Here is a 10676-nt window from a genome sequence, read left to right as displayed (position 1 = left end):
TAAAATAAAATGACATGATAATTAAAAAAATATATATTTTCATTTATTAAAATAATATTAAGGTTTACAAAAAATATTTACAAGGTTCTTACTTCTCCTTTAAATGGATTGTTAGTTATAATTTGATCATGTAATATTAATTCCCGTGAGCGGGTAGCTCCATGAAGTTGGCCGCCCAATGTGAAAATTTTTTCTCAAAATTTTGCCAATAATTTATAAGTTATTTGTAAGTTCATTTAAGCACAAATTGAAAATTTGTAAGTTCAGCTGTTTTCAATTATCCACATAACTATCAACAAATCACGGCCAACTTCCACGGAACTCAGCGTAGTTTAAACTTCAACGTGCAAAATTACGCAATTTATCTACTTAATGATGGTATACTAATAAGTGAAGTAATTGAAATTTTTAATTTTTGCAACATTTTATCATCATGTCAACCATTTTTTTTAATTTGTTAAACAATTGATAGTACCTATATAGTAACATTTATTAAAATTTAATGTACCTATATACGAGTTTTAACTGTTGGTATATTTTTTAGATCCAACATGAAATACTTATGAGGAATATTGTTTAATTTTTCAAGCCTTAACAATAAAATTTGAAGATTTTATTAAAATATGTTTTCTGTAAAATACCTACTTTTAGTTGGTAATTTCGTGATTTTAACAATTTTTGAAAAAAATTTAAACTTTCTAATGCATACCTATTCAATAAAAGTGTCTATGTATTCTTAATAATTTTGTACAGATAAAAGAACATTTTATGTGTGATCTTGAATTACATTTTCAAGAATTTCGACCCAGAGAATAATTTTTTATTGACATAGCAAAAAGTAAAAAAAAAAAAATAATGAAAATTTCTTATCCCTATAAACAGCTTAAAAAAGATTCAAAACATTTTGAAGTTTATACCATGTATAAAAAGTTATAATATAAATATTTGGGTAAAAGTTTCAATTACATATTGTTATTCATTTTCGAATTACAACAAATAAACAAAAATCGTTTGAGAAATATCTATGTTATTATACGGGCGATTATCTGATGTAAACATTTACTGTAAGCTGTCATTTTGTATTACGGACACGGTCTATTGTTAAAACTGTAAATGCGGACACTTTGTACTATTATATACATAAAGTATATATATTAATGTCTAGAGTTATATAACTAAGCAGTAAGTAGGTATTGGTATATACATTATATAATGTAAAAATTAAATATAAAATAAAAAGTAAATTACAAACGTTATACAATAATAAATATAGTATAGGTACTTACTATAAGTAAAAATAATCAGTTCTTTTTAATCATTAGATTTAAAAAATCCTAACAAAAATAATTATTTTGTATAATATGTAAGTAGCACGTACCTAAAATATCTGTGAAATATTATACTCAATAGACAATAATCAATATATTATATTGTTGAAAAAAAATAATAATTTTAACAATAAGAAATATACTATAGTTATTTAAACATATACAATTAAGAAATAACAATACAATATAATAATTTTTTTAAAAAAAAATACAAAATATTATTTAATAATTATAATAACGTTATTATAATATCATATTAAATTCACATATTATTGTTATTAATTTTAAAGTTTAAATAAAAAATACCGTAGAATGATGTACTAGTTTAATCTTGTATCACTGTTCATGTAATAAATAGTTTAAATTTTAAATGGTTTTTTTAATAGCTAAAAAAGAATCAAAATATTTAGAAAATTATACTATATGTATACATTATATAGGAAATAGCAGCATAAATGTTTACGAAAACTATCAAGTAATATCTCTTTAGTAATATATCGTTTTTGAATTACAACAAAAAATAAAATGCGTTCAAGCGAAAAAGTTACTATATGTGTAAATATCCAATGTCGTAAACATTTGATCTTCAAACAGTTAAAAAATATTTATAAGACTGCGGTACTTAAAAGTTAAAAAAACAAATGAGAAATCTTGTATTAAATTTTCAAATCTTAGATAGATTTATAAATTTTGTAAAAATTCTTAATTTAAATGCTTGTAAAAAATGTTTTGAAAATGTCAAGTATCTAAGTTTAAATAACCTAGGTTAATTATTCGTTATTAAGTTATACATACAATTTTTCATATTTTCTTTTTTTTCCTAGATATTTTATAAAAACACTAGGAATTTTTAATTTTGCTTTTTTAAATACAAAATAAATGTAATTTGCTATCATAAATCATCCTCAAAATTGGAGATCGAACCATGTTTTGACTACTTAACGTGAACTTAAACATAAAAAAAACATCATTGTAAAATCAATACATTCATCGCTCTACTACACAGAATCTAAAATATGTAATTCATTTTATAGTTAGCTTATCAATCATCACATTTTCAATTAAAATAAGGCTTTATAATTTAATAAAAGATTCCTCATATTATTTTTACTGGATATAAAAAAATGTTTAGCGAAATATAGGTCACATTTTTTATGAATAAAAGAGTAATAGCAAAATTATAATATAATTATGTTTTTACATGGCATTGGTTATAAATATGACTAATTTAAACTTTAAATATTATTAATTCATTATAAATTAAGTACCTACTGAAGTGTTTTACTTATAATAATATTATAGTTATATTTTTTGATTAGAGTACCATCATTATTATAATATTCCAATATAACATTTCCCGATTGTTTTTAAATTTATATTTTAAAATTACTATGTTATTAAGGTACAATTTTTAACATAAGATTAGTACACGATAGTAGTACCTTTTGGCTATTCATCCACATAACAAGTATTTTTTTTCAAGCAATTTGTGTGAGCTATTTATAGACATTTCGAATTTTCAATTTGTTTGTTATTGTTGTCTGAGTATGTATTATATACTTATTAACAAGTATTCATATATAGTTTTGTTGCTTTTACTATACGTGTAAGATTTCATTGTCAAGTTGTGATTTATATACCTATGTTGTACCTATGTATTCATTTTTGAGGTATACGTTTTTGTTTACAATATTGTCAATATTTATTAGTTAATTCTATGAACATCGATCGTTCAACGGTCTGTTGACTTTTACATTTATGATTACTGTTTGTAAAAATTTTAAATTGTTATTTATCGCCGAGCAGCCATGCATCGTGGGAACTGCTTTGATCCGCATTAATAGAACATATTTTTTTGTCTACAGTGTACTTATGCATCATTGTCTGTTCGGACTGTTCGCCATCACACGGGTGCCGACGTAGTATTGTCAAAGATTCTGAAAGGAGAAGGAAGGGATTGCAGCAATATCAATATCCATTTCAGCCGCCGTCAGAGGTTTAACAGCTGCCGAATGCCGATTCCACAGTTTACACATCACATATATTCAAAATATATTATAAAATATAAATTATAAATATATTACAATTTTTGTAATTGTTAAACCCATTGTGTTGAAGAAATATCAATGTGAAGTTAATAGAATATAGATACGTAAATTATTGTAGATACAAAGGTTTCTTTATTTTTTAATACTTTTAAATAATATAAATATTACAAAATAATTTTTAAAATATAAAATAGAGCGGTAAGTATAGTGTTATGTTGTTCCGCCTTTTAACTATGATATACCGAGCTTGTAGCTGCTGATTGAGTGACGTTACAATTAGTCTCAGAAAATATGTACATGTGTTCCTAACCGTCTGTCGAGCTCTTGTCTCCGGCGTGCTTAAATAGTAAAACTTCCATAATATAACGAAGTCGAATAAGCAACAAAAAAAAATTCGTAATATGTCGGAATTCGTTAAATAGAATTACGTATTCATTAACAATGAAGGTCATAGTTCTTAAAAATATTTCGTTAAACAGAAAATTTCGTAAAATGGAAGTTCGTTATATGGAAGTTTCACTGTATATCTTACGATAAACAAGAGTGGTGGTTAGATTATGATGACTGTGCTAGATGAAATTATTGTTCCGACTTTCCGAGTACCATAATACCGATTAGTATTCAAACGACTAACATCCTTTCGGTTGATCTCCGATTTTCGTCTATGTTTTTCAATAGACAAAAAGCGCAAATTCGTTTTGCGATATTTATTTTTTAAATATATAATATTTTATATTTCAAAACCAACAGGCAACAGTGATTGAGTTCAATTGAAGTTTAATATCATAATTATCGTATAATCGTATTTTATCGTAACAAATTGTGGTGATAGTTGATAATTATTTAAGATAACTATACGTCTATACCGTATATATATACAGTATAAACTTATATCAAATGATATTTAATAGTTCTAAAGTCGACTCCAGTATTAAAGCATTGAACTTGTGCATAGAACACTGTGAGCTTTAAATTCTAGTATATTTAAGTATACTTAAATTATAACTATACCGATTACTAAAAATATGTAATTTTTAATTTTAAATTGTTTAACTCATTTTAATATCGTTGTAAAATCTTAATTAATAACTATATGGTTCTGAAAGAATATATTATTTTATTTTTGTAAAATTTATTTGCGCTTATGGGCCACAGCCGACGTGTGTTTATGTGGGTTGTACGGTTGAGCATCAAAAATGCGAAACGCGGACACTTTGTACAGTTGGGTAAAAATGTACATTGAAAAACGCGGTGATTTTGTACTATTATATACATATATATAAATTATATACAATTATATTAAAATTGTTATTAAGTTAAAATATTATTTGGTAAATCTAAGTATCTTATACATAAACATTCTCCGAGTTTTTGGACAGTTATGCGTGTAATACAATTGGACGAATGTGGCAATATGCTACATAAGAATTAAAAATCTAATTCTGGTGGAAATAATGAGGTAGGTATTAACTTAATGTAACCAGCACCAAAACAAAGAAATAATTTTGAGTTTTTAAATTCCATTTATTATCTATGTCGGTTTTAAAATTATTTCTCGTTTTTGACATATATTTAGATATATTGTACACATTTTTAATTGATATCAACTGATTATTATTTTGACTACAGACTATAATAGTAATATAGGTACTATATTTTATAGCGTTTTTAATAAATTTACTTTTTTTTTATATTTAATTCTTACATTTTAACAATTTATATTATATACACATAACACGTGGGCATATAACTATATACATTAATATATACTTTATTACTTTATGTATATGTTACCGGAAATGTTGACATTTAGGAAATGATGACAATTCCTAGTAAATGTTGACAATTCCTAAAATCGGAAGGAAATGATATCATCGCCTAGTATATGTTATCATTTCCTAACGATAGTAGGCAAAGATGCCAGATTTTTTAAATTTAATCTACTTATTTAAATATTACTTTTATCAAACATAATTATTAATTAATCTAGTATCACCTTAATAAATAATCAATAAATAAACAAGAATTTTTTTAACATTTTAATTTATGTAATTTAAGCTTTTTAAAATGTTTTTATGATTTGCAACTTAGTTACTCATTTTTATTTTCACATGGCAAACTTCCATGACATTTAGAATTACAAATTCTAGATGCCGATCTGCAAGCACACCTGTTCGTCTTGCATTTTGTCTTACATTGACATCGGGTATATCCTTGTGCCCCTGAAATACTATTTACAGTAGCTGCCTCCCGAAGTGATAATGGTTTTTCTGTTTGACCTGCCGATTTTAAAACATGCAGTACTTAGATCCAATAAATTTGCTTTGCAAGGATTTATTTCTGATCTTGTGTACATATGGTTATCGCAATCGACATAAACCCGTGTTTGATATAATTTCATGTCTCCGCATAGATATATAAAATAATTTTATAAGTTTATTTTATATACCCGTGTATCACCGTTTCTCATTTAATATGAGTTCGGACAGCATTATTAGTCCGATAGTGTCTACTATATAGAGAGGAGTGTAAAGGACTATAATATATAGTTTTATTTAATTAATTTATAATAATTATAATTTGTATCGAAACAATATTTATTAATTTTTACAGTAAAATATACATTTTTAATATCATTTTATAAAATAAATAAATAAAAAAATGTCATTTTATGCATTTTTTTAATGTATATTTTTAGATCATCAAATTTCGGGCCCTAATGATAACATTGCCTAATAAACTACGGAAATGATGACAATTCCTAGGCGGTGATAACATTGCCTTCCGCTTTTAGGAATTGTCAACATTTACTAGGAATTGTCGTCATTTCCTAAATTGTCAACATTTCCGGTAACATATATAATAGTACAAAGTGTCTGCGTTCTGCGATCTAAAATTTTACCTGACCGTACAAACTACAAAGTGTCCGCGTTATGCAGTTTAAACAATGGACCGCACAAAGTGACTGCTTAATTACTGTTTATGTGGTGATGGCCTTATTATGTGTGATACTGGACTTCGAGTGTATATTATGTTACAAATCATAGGACAAAACAATTAAACAACCAGTGTTGGTAAAAGTCCGAAATTATTTATATTAGCTACTACTTACTAGTATATTAAATAGGTATATAATATACATTCGACATTTATATTATTAATTAATTATTATATACTGTGACAACAAATTTATATCATTATTAAATATTACAATAATAAGTTATTTATTTGTGTAGCTACTAGCTAGGCTACTGCTGTGATGGCATCTTGAGTTGCACAATACATTTTTAGATCGACACTTACATCTATTTGTAATACATTTTTTTTAAACAGTCGCACTTTAGCAATCTTATCCAACAGTCAAAGACAGTTTGTTGTGATATTGCTCGACCAGGACCAATAATTATTTTGTCTGGAATTATAGTCGATTCTAAAAATTTGGTTATTATAAAATATGTAGGACGCAACACCCGCATATATGTTGTCTCCACGCGTCTTGCTACAAACGAGTTGTGTCCCAAATACTGAATTGTGTCACACACTTTTTTTCGGGTTACACGAATTGTGTCCAACAATTTTTATAAATTTAAATCGTGAATTTGTTTATTAAAAAATTAAAAGTATATTATATGTTATAATATTTTACACGAAAAATGAAAAAGTTCGTATAAAAGTCATATTGTCATAGTAAAAATTGTAACTAATCTAAAAAAAATCAACGTTGTTTCGTCTAATAAATATAAATATAAATACAAAATAAAAATAACTACATAAATAATATTAATAAAATTACATATTTGGCAAAAATTTAAATGATACCATTTTAATAAATTCAAACCGTGAAATTTGTCCATGCTTATATGCATTTAATTTTTGGCTAAGAAATAAACGTTTTTCACGTGCTGTCTTTGATAATTGTCCAGAACTTCAAATTTTAATATAAACATCGCATTGAAATTTTTTTATATATAATATAAATAATATAATATATTGCGATGACTTGAATAAAACATTGAATTAAATTTCGAGTGAAATGCTTCACAACTATTATTAATTTAATATATGTGGGTATTTACATTTTTTATATACCTCTTTCTATTCTGGTCACTCAACATCAAGTCATACGAAATACTTCTACCGCAACTTCTTTTTGAAAGGTAAGTAAAGATTTACATGATAATATATATATATATAATATATATTTTCCGCACGTAAATTTATTTAGAAGAAAAAAACTCTCGTATCCACCCCCCCGTGACATGTCTTGCAAAGTGATGAGTTAAAGATATACATAAGAATTAACAATATTTTAAATACAACTTCATACATTAATTCTAATATAGTAATATATTATATTCAGTTTTTTTAACTCATTACAATATTTAGTACACTTTTTATCCTATTTAATATTTACATGAAATATTACTAATGAGTAATGAGAGTCTAATATTGTTATTGACAATATATTTAATGTGATATACATATTTTATTTTGTATAAATCATAAACGTAGATGGATATGATAGAGCTTATAAGTAAAAAAAAAACAAAATGTAATAACATCTTTCTATAAATACAATAAAATTTTTAACTTTAAACGCTTATAAAAAATATTTTAATTATAGATTTTTGATTTTTTAATTAAAAAATTAACAATTTATTGAGGAGCTTTGCATTACATTGTCAAGAATTTCTACCCAGAAAATAATTTTCAATTATCGACGATTATTTAAAAAAAAATTAGTTACAAAAAAATAATTAAAACTGTTAATCTTTGTTTCATCAAAATTTTAACTTACAATTTTTATAAAAATAAATTGAGTTTAAGTTTTTAATCATTTTAAATAATAAAAACTTATGCGGAACATCATAGTTATTCAATTTTAAAACTTATAGATTGATTGAAAAAAAAAACTTAAAATAATTAGAAACAAAAATATCAAATGTTTATAGATAACTCAACAGAGTTAAAATATTAAGAAAATTTTACCGTATTTAGGATATCATAAAATAAACATTTAGTGAAAAATACGAGTACCTATATAATATTGTTATTTATTTTTAAATTAAAACAAAATAAGAAAATATGATGGCAAATCGTTATTTTACGCTAAGACACTCGTAAAAAATATTTGTGGAATCACAGACAATGTTTTTTTTTTTTCAGTAACATAAATTTATGTGGAACCTTATTGTATTAGATTTTCAAATTTTAGGTATGAATAATATTTATATATTTTTAATTAAAATATCGATAAATTTTTAACTTAAAACGATTATAAAAATGTATAATTATTGTGTATTTTCCATATTTTTTAATTGCGGTTGGAATATGCACCGTATAAACGGTTACTCGCATACTTTCTATCGCATTATTTTTTATAATTTATTATATTGTATAATGTGAGCATGAATATTAATCGCACATTTCCTCTTATATAATATCGTATGCACGAATTGCCACTATGATTGTTATATTATATTTTTATTTTAATCGCAATATTATATAGGTACGTGCAAATATCAACATTGATTTATTAATCATTAAAAATTTTTATTTGATTTTTATATATTATATTATATCATTTATATCAAGTTTTATGGGTAGTCACATTTCACTAAAATGTGTTTTTATAATATATAGTACAAGTAGCGGCTGTACGTAAACTGCGCCAATTTATTTTATATACATATCAATCATAATATATATAGGTATTAGGTACTATGTGCATACCCAACGTCGTATATGAACCCCCCCCCCCCCTCGAAATATTTTACAACTAATAAATTTAATTTATATAAGTACTTAACTTAATTATAATAATTTATCATGTGGCCATTTGGGTACCAAAAATATATTAAAAAACAGTTTCCTGAATCTAAATGGACCAAACTTACATCAATGTGTGAGACACGCTGGGTGGAAAATCACGACGGACTTGTACGATTTACAGAAATTTATAAAGCAATTGTAAGTACATTAGATGAATTACAGTTAAAACGTGATATTGAATCGTCATCAAAAGCTTTACAATTAGGAAAAACTATTATAACCAGCGACTTTGTTATAAGTAAATTAATTAATGTGTTATTATAAACTTAAAAATACAAGTAGCTTGTAACAGGCTCGGATCAATACAATCGTAGGCCCTAGGTAAAGCCGTAGCTGGAGGAGAGTCCAGGCTCCGGACCCCCCAAGATTTTTTTAAAAATAGAAATATTTTATAGTGATGAATAAAGTTAATTAACTATAAATTTTCAGTATTTATATTTAAAAAAATTGTTGAACCCTCCCCTCGGAAATTTTTTTCAGTTGTAGCCTTGGCCCTAGGCACAGTGATTTAATTCCTAGCGCTTATACAGCACTGCGATGTCCAGTATTTAAATGGGTATAAGACCTTCTGTTTAGGAGAGGAAGTGTTGAATTTCGATGTTAATCCTTTAAAAACAAAAAAAAAATCAAATCTAAACTTTTATATGATAATAATTTTAATAAATCTTAAAAACAATTAATTTTACTCAGTCTATACAAATTAGAAAATTAAATTGTTAAAACCACAAAAAAAAACTTATTTTACACCAATTTGAATATTTCTTTATCCCTCGTATTTAAGTATTAACTATTAAACAAGATAATTGTAACAAAAAAAATAATAGCCATTCATTTTATTTTTGTAGGCCCCAAACAGTGTGTCAGTGCCTATAGTGCCTATTCGCTAATACGGCCCTGGCTTGTAGGTGTAGTATTATTAATTATTATAGGTATATAAATTAATGTAGTATATTATTGCTATTATTGGTAAATAAGGGGATTTAATAAAGACTGTTTTAGCACAATATTATTATCATTTTAAAATTCTTAGTAATATTCAAAACTTAAAAAACTAAAGATATTTTTTTATTAAATTAATAATTAATTCACTATGAATATAAGTACTGTATATAAATGTAAATAAAACATAAAAAGTATAAACAAAAATATTGCTGCAATTATTATTATTAAGAGTGACAGGTTTTGTATGTGTACCTCATCTGCTCATAATTGAATAGGCAAGTCAATGGTCACTGTATAATGGATGTGTCGAATACTTAAATTTGAATTCAATGATATTACTATATTATTGTATAATTGCATGCAAAAAACAATTAAGACGAATTGTCTAACTATATTTTATGATTTATTTATGTTACTATTAGTAATTTATTGTTTATTTTTCTATTATAGTAATTAGTAATACGGTAGGTTGAATTAATATTTTCAAAAAACATCAAATATACTGTTATTAATAAATAATTAGTAA

This window comes from Rhopalosiphum padi, chromosome 3 (assembly GCF_020882245.1).
Source record: "Rhopalosiphum padi isolate XX-2018 chromosome 3, ASM2088224v1, whole genome shotgun sequence".
Classification (NCBI taxonomy): Eukaryota; Metazoa; Arthropoda; class Insecta; order Hemiptera; family Aphididae; genus Rhopalosiphum; species Rhopalosiphum padi.
The sequence above is the reverse complement of the archived record's forward strand: the minus strand, read 5'-3'. Positions refer to the sequence as shown.